At 41.4% G+C, this 16029-nt stretch overlaps 1 long non-coding RNA gene across 2 annotated transcripts in view; it reads right to left on the reverse strand.

Moving 5' to 3' along the window:
- The window catches only part of LOC133247229 (uncharacterized), a 306141-nt gene that overhangs the window by 121633 nt on the left and 168479 nt on the right, over positions 1 to 16029 (reverse strand). The window lies entirely within an intron of this gene.

Here is a 16029-nt window from a genome sequence, read left to right on the forward strand (position 1 = left end):
ACTGTACTGTCACTGTGGAGGGGAGGCTGACAGATGAAGGGATCGCTGCAAACTTGTTTAACTAAAAAAGATTTAGGGGGGAAAAAAAAAAAAGACAGCCCATAGTCATGGGAAAAGCAACAGAATTCATTTTAGGAAATAATGTTAGAGTCTCAGCTCAGTCTCCAACCTGAAGGGTTGCCTCAAAAGCCTCTCTGCAACTTCCTTTTCACAAAATGAGATCCCCGCCTTCTTAGATCTATTCTTTAATAGAAACATACAACTGTTAAATTACCTATAATTGATACAAATAAAATATGTACTAAGGATGTAATGTACAACATGATTAATGTAATTAACACTGCTGTATGTTATATATGAAAGTTGTTAAAGAGTAAATCCTAAGATCTCTCATCACAAGGAAAAAATTTTTTTTCTTTCTTTTATTTTGAATCTACATGAGATGATGAATGTTCACTAAGTTTACTATGGTAATCATTTTATGATGTGCGTAAGTTATTTCACTGAACATCTTAAATTTATACAATTCTATGTCAATTATATCTCAATAAAACTGAAAGAAAAAATTAAAAAATGAAAAATATTATATTAGAAAATTTAAAGTCTAAAAATCCCAGTACAAAGATACCCTTCTGCAAACATTGTTCAAATTTAATGAAGTGATTTTGATGTATGTCTGGAAAGTTAGAAGGGAAATTTTATCAATGAAGGTGGAGTTTGAGCCATTGTTGTCCATTTTTCACAAAAGGAAAGCACTCTAGTGCAACAGCATACCTGGGGCGCTAGCAGTAACCACGCATGCCTTGAAAACAGGGCAAGGCCAGGGTCCTCAGCCTCTAGGGCACTACAGGCTCTTGGGAAGGGTCTTCTCTCCATGTGCTCAAGACTGATCTAAGAACCAACAAAGACTTTGTTTTCACTGGATGTCTATGCACCTTTTCTTCAAATATATATAGACTGGTTGTGATTAGTCAAATACAATTCAGTTCAGTTCAGTCGTTCAGTCACGTCTGACTCCTTGCCACTCCATGGACTGCAGCACGCCAGGCTTCCCTGTCCATCACCAACTCTCAGAGCCTGCTCAAACTCATGTCCATCAAGTCACTGATGCCATCCAACCATCTCATCCTCTGTCGTCCCCTTCTCCTCTTGCCTTCAATCTTTCTCAGCATCAGGGTCTTTTCCAATGAGTCAGTTCTTCGCATCAGGTAGCCAAATGTATTAATTTTATTTTTATATATGCATTAATAAAATATAAATTCATTTTTAAACAAATTCAAAATCAGTCTGATTTTTAATATATAATTCTTTCTTTGTCTTTTTTTAGCACTGACCATCACAGAGTTATTTGTATTCATCTACTTGCTTGAATTAGTCCCTTTTCCTTGATCTCTCTACTATATGCTGTGCTGTGTTGTGCTGTGCTTTGTCATTCAATCGTGTCCGACTCTTCGTGACCCCATGGACTGTAGACTGCCAGGCTCCTCTGTCGATGGAATTCTCCAGGCAAGAATACTAGAGTGGGTTGCCATGCCCTCTGCCAGGGGATCTGCCCAACCCAGGGATCAAACCCAGGTCTCTTGCATTGCAGGCAGATTCTTTACTGTCTGAGCCACCAGGGAAGCCCAAGAATACTGGAGTGGGTAGCCTATCCCTTCTCCAGGGGATCTTCCTGACCCAGGAATTGAACCGGGTCTCCTGCATTGCAGGTGGCTTCTTTACCAGCTGAGCTACCAGGGAAGCCCCTCTCTTTTGTATACCGTGCCTATATTTTACAAGAGCAAAAGCCAAAATACAACAAATGTAATAGCTAGGAATGAGTTTAACAAGCCAATATTAAGACATCCAGACTGCCTTGCCTCTGGTACCTCTCATTCTGGCAAACACTATTTCTTCAGTCACTTACTATCATTTCTGATGACTCAATTATTTTTTTAAATGAGTATCTGATTTTATTTGTATGTGTTTTTGAGACATAACTGACATATAACATTATGTTCATTTTAGGTGTACAACATAATGATATTTGTATATATTACAAAATGATTACCACAATAAATCTAGTTAACAGCCATCACCACACATCATTACAAATATTTTTTCTAGCGATGAGACTTTTAAGATTTACTCTCTCTTGTCTATGGGGTCGCACAGAGTCGGAAACAACTGAAGTGACTTAGCAGTAGCAGTAGCAACTTTCACATATACAATTTGAAAGTTAACCATATGAGTTGACTGTTAACCATAGTCACCATGCTATACTCCACATCCCTAGGAATTATTTATCTTATGACTGGAAGTTTTTTACCTTTGACCCTTTTCACCCATTTTACTCACCTCTCATCCTCGGCCTCAGGCAACCACTCAACATATATTTCTTAATCAGTTAATTCTAAAATTACAAATCTCTCAGCTAGAAGCCACACATTTTTAATATTTAGCTTTTTGCCTTTAAAAAGTAAAAGTGAAAGTCACTCAGTTGTGTCCAACTCTTTGCAACCCCATGGACTATACAGTCCATGGAATTCTCTAGGCCAGGATACTGGAGTGGGTAGCCTTTCCCTTCTCCAGGGGATCTTTCCAACCCAGGGATCTAACCCAGGTCTCCCGCATTCCAGTCAGATTCTTTCCCATCTGAGCCACAAGAGAAGCCCAGGCTTCTGCTAAATTCATTCATTTTAGAAATTAATGGGACATTGATGCATGTCAGTAATTTAAAGTTCTCAGCTAAAACTGAAGAGAGGAATCAAGTCTATGATAAAAAACATTTGAGTTGGTGACTATTTATTTATGTTGTTCCTGAAGGACTAGGGGTGGCTTACAAAGATGCAATTATGCAATTACAAAGAAGAAAGATACATTCAGCAATATACAAGCCATCAAACATAAGTTGAAGAAAAGAAGACAAAGAAAATGGGATAGAAAATGAGTTGCGGTGGTGAGGTTAGGACTTGAAAGGTGGGCTGTGAAATCCTACAGGCCTCCAAGAGCTGAAAGGCCAGTCCAGGCTCTGCCCTTTGTAAGCAGCCAAAGGAAAAAGGAAACCATCAGTAAGCACATAATTTATATTATTTGTTTGATAAAAACACAAGGGTTTCTCACAAGAAGCCCAACTCTTTCAACTGGTGAGATGACAAGCTTCAAGAAAGGGCAACATCCCCAAAGCATACTTGTTGCAAATAAATAAAAAAGTTAGTTTTAGTCCATGTCCTCGGGCCAAAATTCATCGGTAATTAATTTGTCACAGCCTTTCCAACACTTAGTAATGTCTGACTCTTTGTGCCCCCATGGACTGTAGCCTGGCTCCTCTGTCCATGGGTTTCTCCAGGCAAGAATACTAGAGTGGGTTGCCATGCCCTCCTCCAGAGGATCTTCCCAGCCCAGGGATCGAACCCAGGTCTCCTGCATTGCAAGTGGATTCTTTACCATCTGAGCCACCAGGGAAGCCCAACACTTAGTGTGAATTATCTTTGCCGTCTTCTCTATGTAGGGAAACAGGCAGAGCAGTTTGCTCCCAGTGCATACCAACTCAATTACTGAATTAAAAACAGAAATAATTTGTCCTAGAGAGGTGAAACTCTCAGTCCCACCTTACTTTCAGATGGGCAGTTCTCAGATTTTGATCTGTAAATGGCCTCAAGAATTTCCTAATGAACTTTTACCCTGTTCATTTTCTCTAAATGGCCTCAAGAGTTTCCAAAGGTGAGCTTTTACCCAGTTCATTTTCTCTTACATCCTCCCACTGTGGTCTTCTCCACCCTGACTCAACTTTGGTCACTCGGAGTACTCATATAGCACTTCCTCGTGTGCCATACGGAAATTATAATTGTGAAATTAAATGAATACAGCTAAACTGTTTGACTGGACTGTGACTGATACACTTTGTGCTTCAACTTCTTGGTCTGCTAGAAGGAAATTATAATTGCACCTCAGGGGGCTGTTGTGAAACTAAATGAGTGAATGTATTTAAAATGCTCAGAACAGAGCCTGGCACATGGTAAGTGTCAGCTGCTCTGGAACACACAGCCAAGGTGCCAAAATCCCTTTCAAGGACCTCAGGGAAGAGACCCCAAGGCTTTAAAGATTGAGCAGGTGTAAACCAGCTAGAGAGAAGGGGGAGAGTGCTCCAGGCAAAGGGATCAGGCAGCTCAGAGGCTGAGAGGTGAAAGAGAGCAGATGTCTTTCCAAAAGCCAGAAAAGGGAAGATGTTCAGAAAGACTGGATCATGTGGACAACACAAGGGGAGGAGAGGGAGTATGGGGAGAAGAATGAGGCTGGAGAGAACAGAGCCCAGGGTGGGGCTTTAAAGACATGCTGCGTGCGAGCTTAGTCTCTCAGTCAGTTCAGTTCAGTCGCTCAGTTGTGTCTGACTCTTTGCAACCTCATGAATCGCAGCACGCCAGGCCTCCCTGTCCATCACCAACTCCTGGAGTTCACTCAAACTCATGTCCATCGAGTCGGTGATGCCATCCAGCCATCTCATCCATTCCCTTCTCCTCCTGCCCCCAATCCCTCCCAGCATCAGAGTCTTTTCCAACGAGTCAACTCTTCGCATGGGGTGGCCAAAGTATTGGAGTTTCAGCTTTAGCATCAGTCCTTCCAATGAACACCCAGGACTGATCTCCTTTAGAATGGACTGGTTAGATCTCCTTGCAGTCCAAGGGACTCTCAAGAGTCTTCTCCAACACCACAGTTCAAAAGCATCAATTCTTTGGCACTCAGCTTTCTTCACAGTCCAACTCTCACATCCATACATGACCACTGGAAAAACCATAGTCTTGACTAGATGGACCTTTGTGGCAAAGTAATGTCTCTGCTTTTCAATATGCTATCTAGGTTGGTCATAACTTTCCTTCCAAGGAGTAAGTGCCTTTTAATTTCATGGCTGCAATCACCATCTGCAGTGATTTTGGAGCCCAGAAAAATAAAGTCTGACACTGTTTCCACTGTTTCCCCATCTATTTCCCATGAAGTGATGGGACCAGATGCCATGATCTTCATTTTCTGAATGTTGAGCTTAAGCCAACTTTTTCACTCTCCTCTTTCGCTTTCATCAAGAGGCTTTTTAGTTCCTCTTCACTTTCTGCCATAAGGGTGGTATCATTTGCATATCTGAGGTTATTGATGTTTCTCCCAGCAATCTTGATTCCAGCTTGTGCTTCTTCCAGCCCAGTGTTTCTCATGATGTACTCTGCATATAAGTTAAATAAACAGGGTGACAATATACAGCCTTGACATACTCCTTTTCCTATTTGGAACCAGTCTGTTGTTCCATATCCAGTTCTAACTGTTGCTTCCTGACCTGCATATAGGTTTCTGAAGAGGCAGGTCAGGTGGTCTGGTATTCCCATCTCTTTCAGAATTTTCCACAGCTTACTGTGATCCACAAAGTCAAAGGCTTTGGCATAGTCAATAAAGCAGAAATAGATGTTTTTCTGGAACTCTCTTGCTTTTTTGATGATCCAGTGGATGTTGGCAATTTGATCTCTGGTTCCTCTGCCTTTTCTAAATCCAGCTTGAACATCTGGAAGTTCATGGTTCATGTATTGCTGAAACCTGGCTTGGAGAATTTTGAGCATTACTTCACTAACGTGTGAGATGAGTGCTGGCTGTTCATTGGAAGGACTGATCTTAAAGCTGAAACTCCAGTACTTTGGCCACCTCATGTGAAGAGTTGACTCATTGGAAAAGACTCTGATGCTGGGAGGGATTGGGGGCAGGAGGAAAAGGGGACGACAGAGGATGAGATGGCTGGATGGCATCACCGACTCGATGGACATGAGTTTGAGTGAACTCCAGGAGTCGGTGATGGACAGGAAGGCCTGGCTTGCTGTGATTCATGGGGTCGCAAAGAGTTGGACATGACTGAACTGAACTGAAATGAGTGCAATTGTGAGGTAGTCTGAGCATTCTTTGGCATTGCCTTTCTTTGGGATTGGAATGAAAACTGACCTTTTCCAGTCCTGCGGCCACTGCTGAGTTTTCCAAATTTGCTGGCATATGGAGTGCAGCACTTTTATAGCATCATCTTTCAGGATTTGAAATAGCTCAACTGGAATTCCATCACCTCCACTAGCTTTGTTCATAGTGATGCTTTCTAAGTCCCACTTGACTTTACATTCTAGGATGCCTGGCTCTAGGTGAGTGATCACACCATCATGATTATGTCATGTCCAATTCTTTGTAACCCCATGGACTCTAGCCCACCAGTTTCCTCTTTACATGGAATTTTCAAGTAAGATTACAGGAGTCAGTTGTCATTTCCTTCTCCAGGGGATCTTCCTGACCCAGGGATCAAACCTGCATCACCTGTAATGCAGGCAGATTCTTTACCTGCTGAGCCATCAGGGAAACCCTAAGACATGTTGCTGCCACTAAGTCGCTTCAGTCATGTCCAACTCTGTGTGACCCCATAGATGGCAGCCCACCAGGCTCCCCTGTCCCTGGGATTCTCCAGGCAAGAACACTGGAGTGGGTTGCCATTTCCTTCTCCAATGCATGAAAGTGAAAAGTGAAAGTGAAGTCGCTCAGTTGTGTCCAACTCTTTACGACCCCATGGACTGTAGCCCAGCAGGCTCCTCCATCCATGGGATTTTCCAGGCAAGAATACTGGAGTGGGTTGCCATTTCTTTCTCCATAAGATATGTTGAAAAGTGTTAAATTAGTTAAACTCAAGAGTCTGTTAGACTGAGGTAGCTCTAAAGTTGGTTGATCTACACAAGCAAACCAAAAATCTAAGTTTGAAAATTTCTCAAGGTTAAGAAATCCAAACCTAAGGAGGACTACTCACAAACAGCCAGTAAGACTTTAAGCTGTGGTCAATGACAGAATCTCCTTTCCTTGCTTCCACACTTTCACAATAGGTCTTTCCCCTGGCTCCTGTCCGCAGAGCACTCCTAACCACTTCTGGTTTGGAGTGGCCCAATTCAAATTGATTTTTTTCTCAAATAAACTCTAAAACTCTTTAATATGCCTCACTTTATCCTTTAACAGGAGTTTAGGCTTTGACCTAGGACGGTAGGATACAATTCGAGCATTTTATTTAGCAGAGTGGCAACACTTAATTTATGTTTCAGAGCTTTCTTTTGTTGCAACATGGGACGTATATGGGGTGGGAAGGAGAAAAGAAAGAAAGGCAGAAAGGGCCATTAGGCCATTGCATATGTCCAGGAAAGTGGCAATATCTTGGACTAAGGTGGTGACAGTAAGGACGGAGAGAAACAGAAATTTATTCTGGAGGCAAAAATGATAGGCGTGGCACTGGACTACATATGGGAGGCCAGCAAGAACGAGGCTTCAGAAATGATTGCCTGGGGGCCTTCCCTGGTAGTCCAGTGGTTGAGACTTCACCTTCCCGTGCAGGGCGTGTGGGTCTGATCCCTGATGAGGTTGCTAAGATCCCACATACCTGGGGACCAGAAAGACAAAACATAAAACCACCAATATTATAACAAATTCAATAAAGAATTTTTTTTTAATACAGGAAAAAAAGTGCTGCACAGGTTTCTGACCTGGGTAAATGTTCCACAGCAAGCAGAAGGCAGAGTCATTCAAAGTGTAGGCTCCGGGGACTTCCCTGGTAGTCCAGTGATCAAGACTCCGTGTTGCCACTGCAGGGGGCACGAGTTCAATCCCTGGTTGATGAGCTAAGATCCTGCAGGCCACTCAGCCAACACAAAGCAAACAAAAAGTGTGGCCCTGTCTACCCAGTCTACATTCAAACCCCAGCTCTACTCATGATGAACTCTTGAACCTGGGGCAAAGCACTGGACTACTTTTTACTTCTGATATGTGAAATGGCAACAATAGCTGTACCTTCTGTATCAGGCTTTTCAAAGGTGAAATGAGGTAAAGTGCATTAAATGCTTGGAACCAACCGAGCCTGGAATACCGTGAGCAGAGTCAGCCTTGTCCCAGAGACAAGGATCTTGGAGGAAAACACAGATGGGGTGGGAGCACTGTGAATTCAGATCAAATATGTTGAGTTTGAGACATCTAAGGAACCAGAGAAAGAGGCCTGGGCTAGAGACGTATATTTAATTTTAGACCCATCACAACATGACAACTGGAGCCATGAGAATGGACAAGGTTGTCCAAAGACTGTAGGTAAACTGAGAACAGATAAAAGATACGGTAAACCCAAGGGATGTCAACATTTAAGTTGCCAGTTTTGGGAAGAGAGGCTAAGGAAGAAAGCAGAGAAAAGCAGTCAGAAAAGTCAGAAGGGAGCCTGAAGTGGCTCATTGTGAGGGGAGAACAAAGACTGTAAGAATAGCAGGAGCTGGATTGAGTTATTGATGTGACTTCAGCTCTCCCCTCATCATCCTCTCCAGCCAGGGGCCTTGTGACATGGCAGCAAGAAGCTTGTCTGAATTGACATGTAAAAGAGCAAACATCAGAATCCATGTCTGATCTTCTGTGCTGATCCAGAAGCAGCTGGAACTCACCTTGGTGACTGGAAATGACCAAGCCCAATTTCTGATCTTTTCCATCATGTGACAAACTAGATAGTGGATATTTCTTCTGGAATTCAAACAGCTGCTATAATTGAGAACTTACATGAGTCTGATTATCTACCTTCTTTTGCATAGAAAGCCATTTGTAGGTTCCTCATTTCCTTTCTAAGGTCCAAAAAACCTTTTGAGTAATTGTGATCTCAGATTTTTCTTTTCTGTTAAAGAGTATGATTCAATAAGGTTGTTCCATGTGCTGTATTTATTAGAATCCCAAGACCCACCCAAGACTTGACTCCCAGGATTCTGATGGCAATGCCAGCATTCTGTTGGCCCAAGGAAAGTCTTTGCTAGAGGACACAGGGAGGATTATTCTGATTCAAAGCCAAAATGTTGTGAAACTGCTTTATATTCTGTCTAGCACAAGCAAGGAGGAGCTGTTATTATTATAATCATCATTAGAGCCTTCTACTACGCAGGTTTGGGAAGTGGTAATAAAAGCAGAATATCTCTCTCTTGAGTTTGACTACCCCCAAACTTGCATTAATACTAATTTGAGCAAAGTTAAGCGCTAAGCTCGCTGTAGCACTTTCATACAGTAGTTGCCTATGCATTTCGAATGACACAATAATCTCTTACTCTAGGAAAAAAGTTACTCTGGCAACATGAACCTTATAGCTTAAGATGAACTGGTTCCATTTCTCATTCCTCCATTCTCAAGGTTAATTGGGTTACTAAACTCCCACAAACTAAAAAGAAAGCACTGGAGTCCAGACCAGCCTGGAAGGGACATGGAGTAAAACGAGAATTGAGGTTGACCAGTCCAATGGCAACCCACTCCAGTACTCTTGCCTGGAAAATCTCATGGGCGGAGGAGCCTGGTGGGCTGCAGCCCATGGGGTTGCAAAGAGTTGGACACGACTGAGCGACTTCACTTTCACTTTTCACTTTCATGTATTGGAGAAGGAAATGGCAACCCACTCCAGTGTTCTTGCCTGGAGAATCCCAGGGGCAGCGGAGCCTGGTGGGCTGCCGTCTATGGGGTCACACAGAGTCAGACACGACTGAAGCGACTTAGCAACAGCAGCAGCAGTTGGATATCAAATGTGATCCCACTTGTCAACATGTGACCAATGAAAAGGGGGCACACATGTTTTTAAATTAATCTCCATGAAAAACAAGATGTATTAGCATAATGGCTGTTTTATGTAGCAATAACATAAATGGCAATCCACTCTCATAAAATATTTGTATTAAAATTAGGAAATGGTAGCACATTCAAACATAAGAGCTAATGGAAGCCTAAATATAGGTTATATCCCATCTGGCTGCCAAGAGCCTTCCTCCACACATTAACCAGAGGACCAAGCAGAGAAGGAAACTAGCTTTTAAAAATGCAAAAGAGAAAGAGATTTTATCTGAAAACATCAAGTCATAGGATGTGAAGAGTCATCTGTTTCATGGACTATTTATGAGTCAGATGTTAATTCTGATGCTGTCTTCAAATGCATGGAGAGAAAAGACAGATTTTTCTCCTTTTAAGCTTGAAAGAGGCTGGTTGAGGCAGGTAGCTCACAGCTGGTAAGTGGCATTCAGTTATTTAAAATAATTTTTATCTGGCTTTGACATTCCCTGCATTTGCACAATAAACAGACCTGCTGTTTCTATCCCTCCATTTTAACTACTAGCCTCATGGGACCATGTCCCTGTAGCGTTTTATAAGAGCTATGTTTTGCACTAACTGAACAACGAGTCTGTGTTTACAAAACAAAAGTATTTTTTTCCAGTTTCAGATTTGCTTATTAACAAAATAGGTATTTCTCAAGCCAAAATTTCCCCTTTGTTTATGGTTGGAAATCTTGATCCAAGTGAAAAAAGCAAAATCTACTGATGAGTACAGAAATTTACCACCATGCAGAAATCTCTCTTTTCAACAATCCTGTGGTGTACAACCCACATGCTAATCATGTCGTCATAGAAAGTCAACATTGGCTATTTGCAGTCAATGCAATTCCTCTACCTAGGAGATTTTTGTGACATAAATAGATCAGAGAGTCTTGCAAAATGTGTATTTATCTTTGACCCTTTACATTTTTCAGAATTTGTTTGGAGTATTGAGGAATGCTATCTTGAGTGTATTGGTTTGTTTTTGTACTCTGATGAAACTCTAATGAAAAACAGGGACTGTGAATGGGATGAAAAAAGTTTAATCCAGGCCCTGGGTTGATAGGCAAAATCATCTCTGGGCTAGGGCCAGGAGTGCTTTGGTTCTCCTTATGGGAATCCGCAGAGAAGTTCTAACTCCCAAATATTGGTCAGATCTGCAGACCCACCTGCTTAAAACACTCCAGTGGCTCTTATTATTAAATAAAACTTCTTACCTTGGCCAAGAAAACCCTATACAGTCTGGCTCCTGCTCAGACCTTACCAGTCCTCTTAGGGGCAGAATTATGTCCCTCCAAAATTTACATATTGACATCCTAACTTCAATACCTCAAAATGTGACTGTATTTGGAGATAGGGTATTGAAAGAAGTAATTAAGGTAAAATGGGGATGATATGAGTGGGCCCTAATCCAATGTGATAGTTGTCTTTAAAATAAGAAGCAATTAAAATACAGATATGCACAAAGGAAAGACCATGTGAAGACAGGGAAAGCTGGTCATCTAGAAAGCACTGAGAGGGGCCTGTGAAGAAATCAACAATGCTGACACATTGATCTTGGACTTCTAACTTCCAGAAACATGAGAAAACAAATTTCAGTTGTTTAAGCCACCCAGGCTGTGGTTCTTTGCTACAGAAGCCCTAACATACTAATACAAGTCCACTCAGCCACTCTGAAATGCAGCCATCCTTGCCTTCTCCCTGTTTCTTTAAATTGCCTGGCTGGTTCCCACTGTAGGTTCTTGGCACTAGCTGTGCCTGTCACCGGATCTTTGCATGGCTGGTCCTTCTTGGTTTGAGGTCTTAAACTAAATATCACATCCTCAAAAACTAGATAATCTAGACTAGGTCCCCTGTTCCCCATTTTCTATGTCTTCACCCTTTAAAAAATTGCCATCATAGAACTTATTACCACCTGCTTTTCTTGTTAACTTACATACTTTCTTATCTTTCTTATCCCCCAGTGAGCTCTCTGAGGACAGATACAAGATGTTTATCTTGTTCACTATGTATCCCAAGTCTTAGAACAGAGCCCACAGTTGGTAGGAGATGCAGGAAGTATTTATTGAATGACAAATGTTTGAATGAATGAATATCAATTGAAAAACATTTTTAATTTAAAATTTTATAATCAATTAATTACTATGAAATGACTGCCACAAGGTAAAGATAATTAGGTTTGGTTGAATGAAGCAGATTAGACTGAACTCAACTGAATTAGGCAAATGGAAAACAATTTATAGAATTCAATTTTAAAATTTTATTCTGTCTGTGATCTAGTCTTGATGAAGAAGGCCCTATTTCTCAAAAAATAAAGCAAAGGGGGATGCATAGGGTCTATTAGAAACCTTTCTGGAGATAAGTTTCATCTGGAGAGGACAATTAGGAGAAAGTGTATCAGGGAGATTACCATCCAGTGTATTTCCTTTTTGTAATGTCAAAACTTTTGCCAATGCAGCTAACATTTAGAAAGAATTTTTACAAATGACAAAGCAAAGAATTGTGCATTCTTGCCTTGAGGATGTGGATGAAACTCTGACCATTTCCCCATCTTCCCTAAATACACCACCATTTCTTACTTCTGCCCCTTTGTTCTTGCTGACAATGCTTGGAGGACATTATCTTCTGCCCCTATCTCTTCTGCAAGTTCTCCTGCAAAATCCAGAATCTCTTTTACATTCCTGTGGTAGGTGGATTACTCCGAATTAAAATTTTTTGCTTAGCACATCTTAACTTGAGCTTCATGAAGGTAGAGACTTGGTCCTACTTGTGTTAGTAATCACATGATATTTAGTCCATGAAAGGGTTCCATAAATACTTGACTACATAAATATGTAGAGTTTAACTCTTCCCTAAGAATCTCAGATAACCTGTCCAACTCTTCACTCCTTGCTGAGCTCCTCTTAGTTATTATCTGCTCTTTCAGATCTAAGACTTGATACCTTACAGCATATTAAGAAGACAAAGGAGAGCACTCAGCTCAATGAAGACTTGACCAGGGGCCCAAGTAACGAAGCATTCTACTTACCTGATTTAATCTAAAAAAAGAAAAATGAAGAAGTAGTAGAGCCTTGTTGAGGCCTTTTATTTTTTTAGTTGAGATATAAATCACATACCACTAAAGTCATCCTTTTAGTATACATTTTAGTGGTTTTTAATATCATCACTAGGATCTGCAACCATCATCACTATCTAACTCCAGAATATCTTCATCACCCCTAAGAGAAACCTCATACCCATTCATAGTCATTCTTCATTTCTCCTCTCCCACCAGGCCCTGGAAACCATTAATCTACCTCCTGTCTCCATGGATTTGCCTATTCTGGACTTTTCATATAAATAGAAGCATGCAGGCCTCTGTTTCTGTCTTCTTTCCCTTAGCATAATGTTTCCAAGGTTCATCCATGTAGCATGCAAAACACTTCATTCCTTCTGATGGTTGAATAATATTCCATTGTATGAATATAACATTTGTTTATCTCATCTTCAGTTAACGGACTTTTATGTTGTTTCTACTTCGGGGCTGTTATGAGTAATGTTGCTTGAACATTCATATACAAGTGTTTATATGAACCTATGGTCTGATTACCTTGGATATATACGTAGGAGTGGAATATTCTGGGTCATAAGCATACATAATAACTTTGTGTTTAACTTACTGAGGAATCAAACATTTTCATAGCAGCTATACTATTTTAAATCCCTACAAGCAATAGATGAGGGCAAAGCATTTTTAAAAGAGATTAGATCATCACAAATGAATTTTGTCTTTTAAAGACTGCCCAAGTTCAAAAAAGAGAGGAATTTTTCTAAGGAGGAAGATGTTTTAATAGGAGAATGAATGGCTCCCAAAGTTCTGCTGACTCATTTTCAATCAACTTTACCATGGCCTTACTTAATTCACATTTAGATCATGTGTTCAATCTTAACACAAATAGGCTGAGTGTCTAGGGCATTTTTCCCAAGCAATATGAGCACCTTTCAGACATTCTTTAATATGTGTAGTTTTGCTTCCCATTCAGTAGGGAGGAATAGGTCTTCCTCTGCCCACTTAGCTTTATTTATGGAAATAAGCTTTCCAAATAGCAGGAAATTCAGCTTTACTTTAAACCACCAAGTGCCTGAATGGCTTTCATCCATTATTTCAGAGTTTTTAACTTTATACTTTAGGCTAAGGCAAATGTTATATATCTAACAGACTCTTGGAAGTTAAATAGACATAGAATGTGCACCCCTGTATATATGTGTGTGTGTATGTTTGCATGCCACAGAACTAAGGGCACATGCTGCCCATCACTGCTTATCAACTAACAGAAGGGCCACCACCTACAGCAGCCAGAATCTACTACCACACTGGCAGATACTAAGCTTGAGAAAAAGCAAACTAGATGGTTAATAAAAAGGATTCTGAATCTATGGGTATATGTATGCAATTTATGGATGAAGTACCAACAAATGGAAGAAAGATATTGACAAATAAAAGTGAATCTACCTACATTTACTTCACTAAAATTGATTCCCATCCCCCATCATAGATTTCTCTATTCATGCCAGTCAGCTTTCCCAAAAGAATCAGCACAAGGTCACAAAGTCTACAAAAACTTCTTCTCTATTCATAAAAAGCCTGCCTTGACTCCCAGTCCACACCCTCAATAAACAGACAGGCCCTTGCCCCGTGCCCTAACAGGCAATCTTCTGAGACCTTGACCTGCAGAGAGTGTTTCTAAGGAGAGGCCATTCCATCTGCCCAGCTGTTCTCTGGCCACACAGCCTCCTCCAGAGACAGGCAGTGGCTGTGGCTCAGCTGATCTGGGCAGATGTGACTACAGAGATGGAAAGAAATATCGAGACGGGAGAGGGAGCTCCTCTGAGACAGGACTCAAAGTAGCAGATAAGGCAGGCTGTCAATCAGCTGTCACTCAACAGCCTGACCAGTGATGCTCTCCTTCCTGAGGCCATGCGGGAAGTGCTTTGAGTTGTATTCTAGGATAACTTCCTTAAGGTGAACCAGCAGAGGCAAGGACATCTGTGATGAGCTCTGATGCCCAAAGGGAAAGGAGAACTATAGTCACTCCAAGATGAGCCTGGCTCTGGACCCTCCTCCTCATGGCATGTCTAAACCTCCATTTCTCCAGCTCAAGATGGGAAGTGGGCAATGTGACCGTCTATCCAAGAGAATGCATGTAAGAATGTGGCTACGGGCAGAATAAAAAGCTGACTCAAAGTTCCTGGTTCTCCAGCTCCCATGTGCATCTTCTGGAGAGCTTGTTCAAAAACAGATTACTTGGCTTCTCCTACAGAGGTTTCATTCATCAGATCAGGGTCAGGCCTGAGAACATGCACTTCTAACAACTTCCCAGTCAGGGAAGGCTGACTCAGCTGGCCAAGGACCACTTTGAGAACCACTGTGAAAGCACAGGAAGAATGCCAGCTATAATGGATGATCATGAAGCATGTCCAGATTGAGCAGTAAAAAGAAACATTTTTGTCCAGAATAAGGAAGAAAATAATAAAACATATGCAAATAATAGAAGATCTAATGCCTGACTTATCAGAAGCAAAATGTTGTGATCTGATCTTTAAAGTCAAAAAAGGGCAGGGATTAATAAAACATTTTTGTTTGTTTGTTTTAAATATTTATTTATTTATTTGGCTGTGTCAAGTCTTAATTGCAGCACACGGGATCTTTAATCTTTGCTGCAAAGTGTGATCTCTTAATTGCAGCATGTGGGATCTAATTCCCTGACCTGGGATGGAACCTGGCCCCCCTGCATTGCCAGCATGGAGTCTTAGCCACTGGATCATCAGGGAAGTACCTCAAACAAACATTCTGAACAACCCCTGTCCTCCAACTTAAGAAAGGAGGAGACCAAGTACACCATGACCCTTGGGGCTTTGTAGCCTCGGCTTTCTCTCCTCACAGATGAGCGATCACATTCCTTAATTCACAAAAAGCAGAGAGGATAAGAACTGAGGGAGACGTCCACTAGGCCCTGTCTGATCACTGCCTCTAGTAATAGTGCCACCCTTGGCTTTAAGACTTTATGGTTTTAAAAAGCCAGGGAATTCCCTGTTGGTCCAGTGGTTAAGACTTCACACTTTCACTGTTGAGGGCATGGGTTTAATCCCTGCTTGGGGATCCTGCAAGACACAGGGTGTGGGTCAATAAATCTAAGAAAAAAAAAAAAGCCTTTCCAGTGATCAAGACAACTAGATCAATGGAACAGAATAGACAGCCCAGAATAAATATATAGGCCCATATAAATATAGTCAGAGCTTCCTTGGTGACTCAGATGGTAAACAAACTGCCCTGGGTTGGGAAGATCCCCTGGAGGAGGGCATGGCAACCCACTCTAGTATTCCTGCCTGGAGAATCCCCATGGACAGAGTAGCCTGGTGGGCTACATTCCAT

Source organism: Bos javanicus, chromosome 5, assembly GCF_032452875.1.
Source record: "Bos javanicus breed banteng chromosome 5, ARS-OSU_banteng_1.0, whole genome shotgun sequence".
Lineage (NCBI taxonomy): Eukaryota > Metazoa > Chordata > Mammalia > Artiodactyla > Bovidae > Bos > Bos javanicus.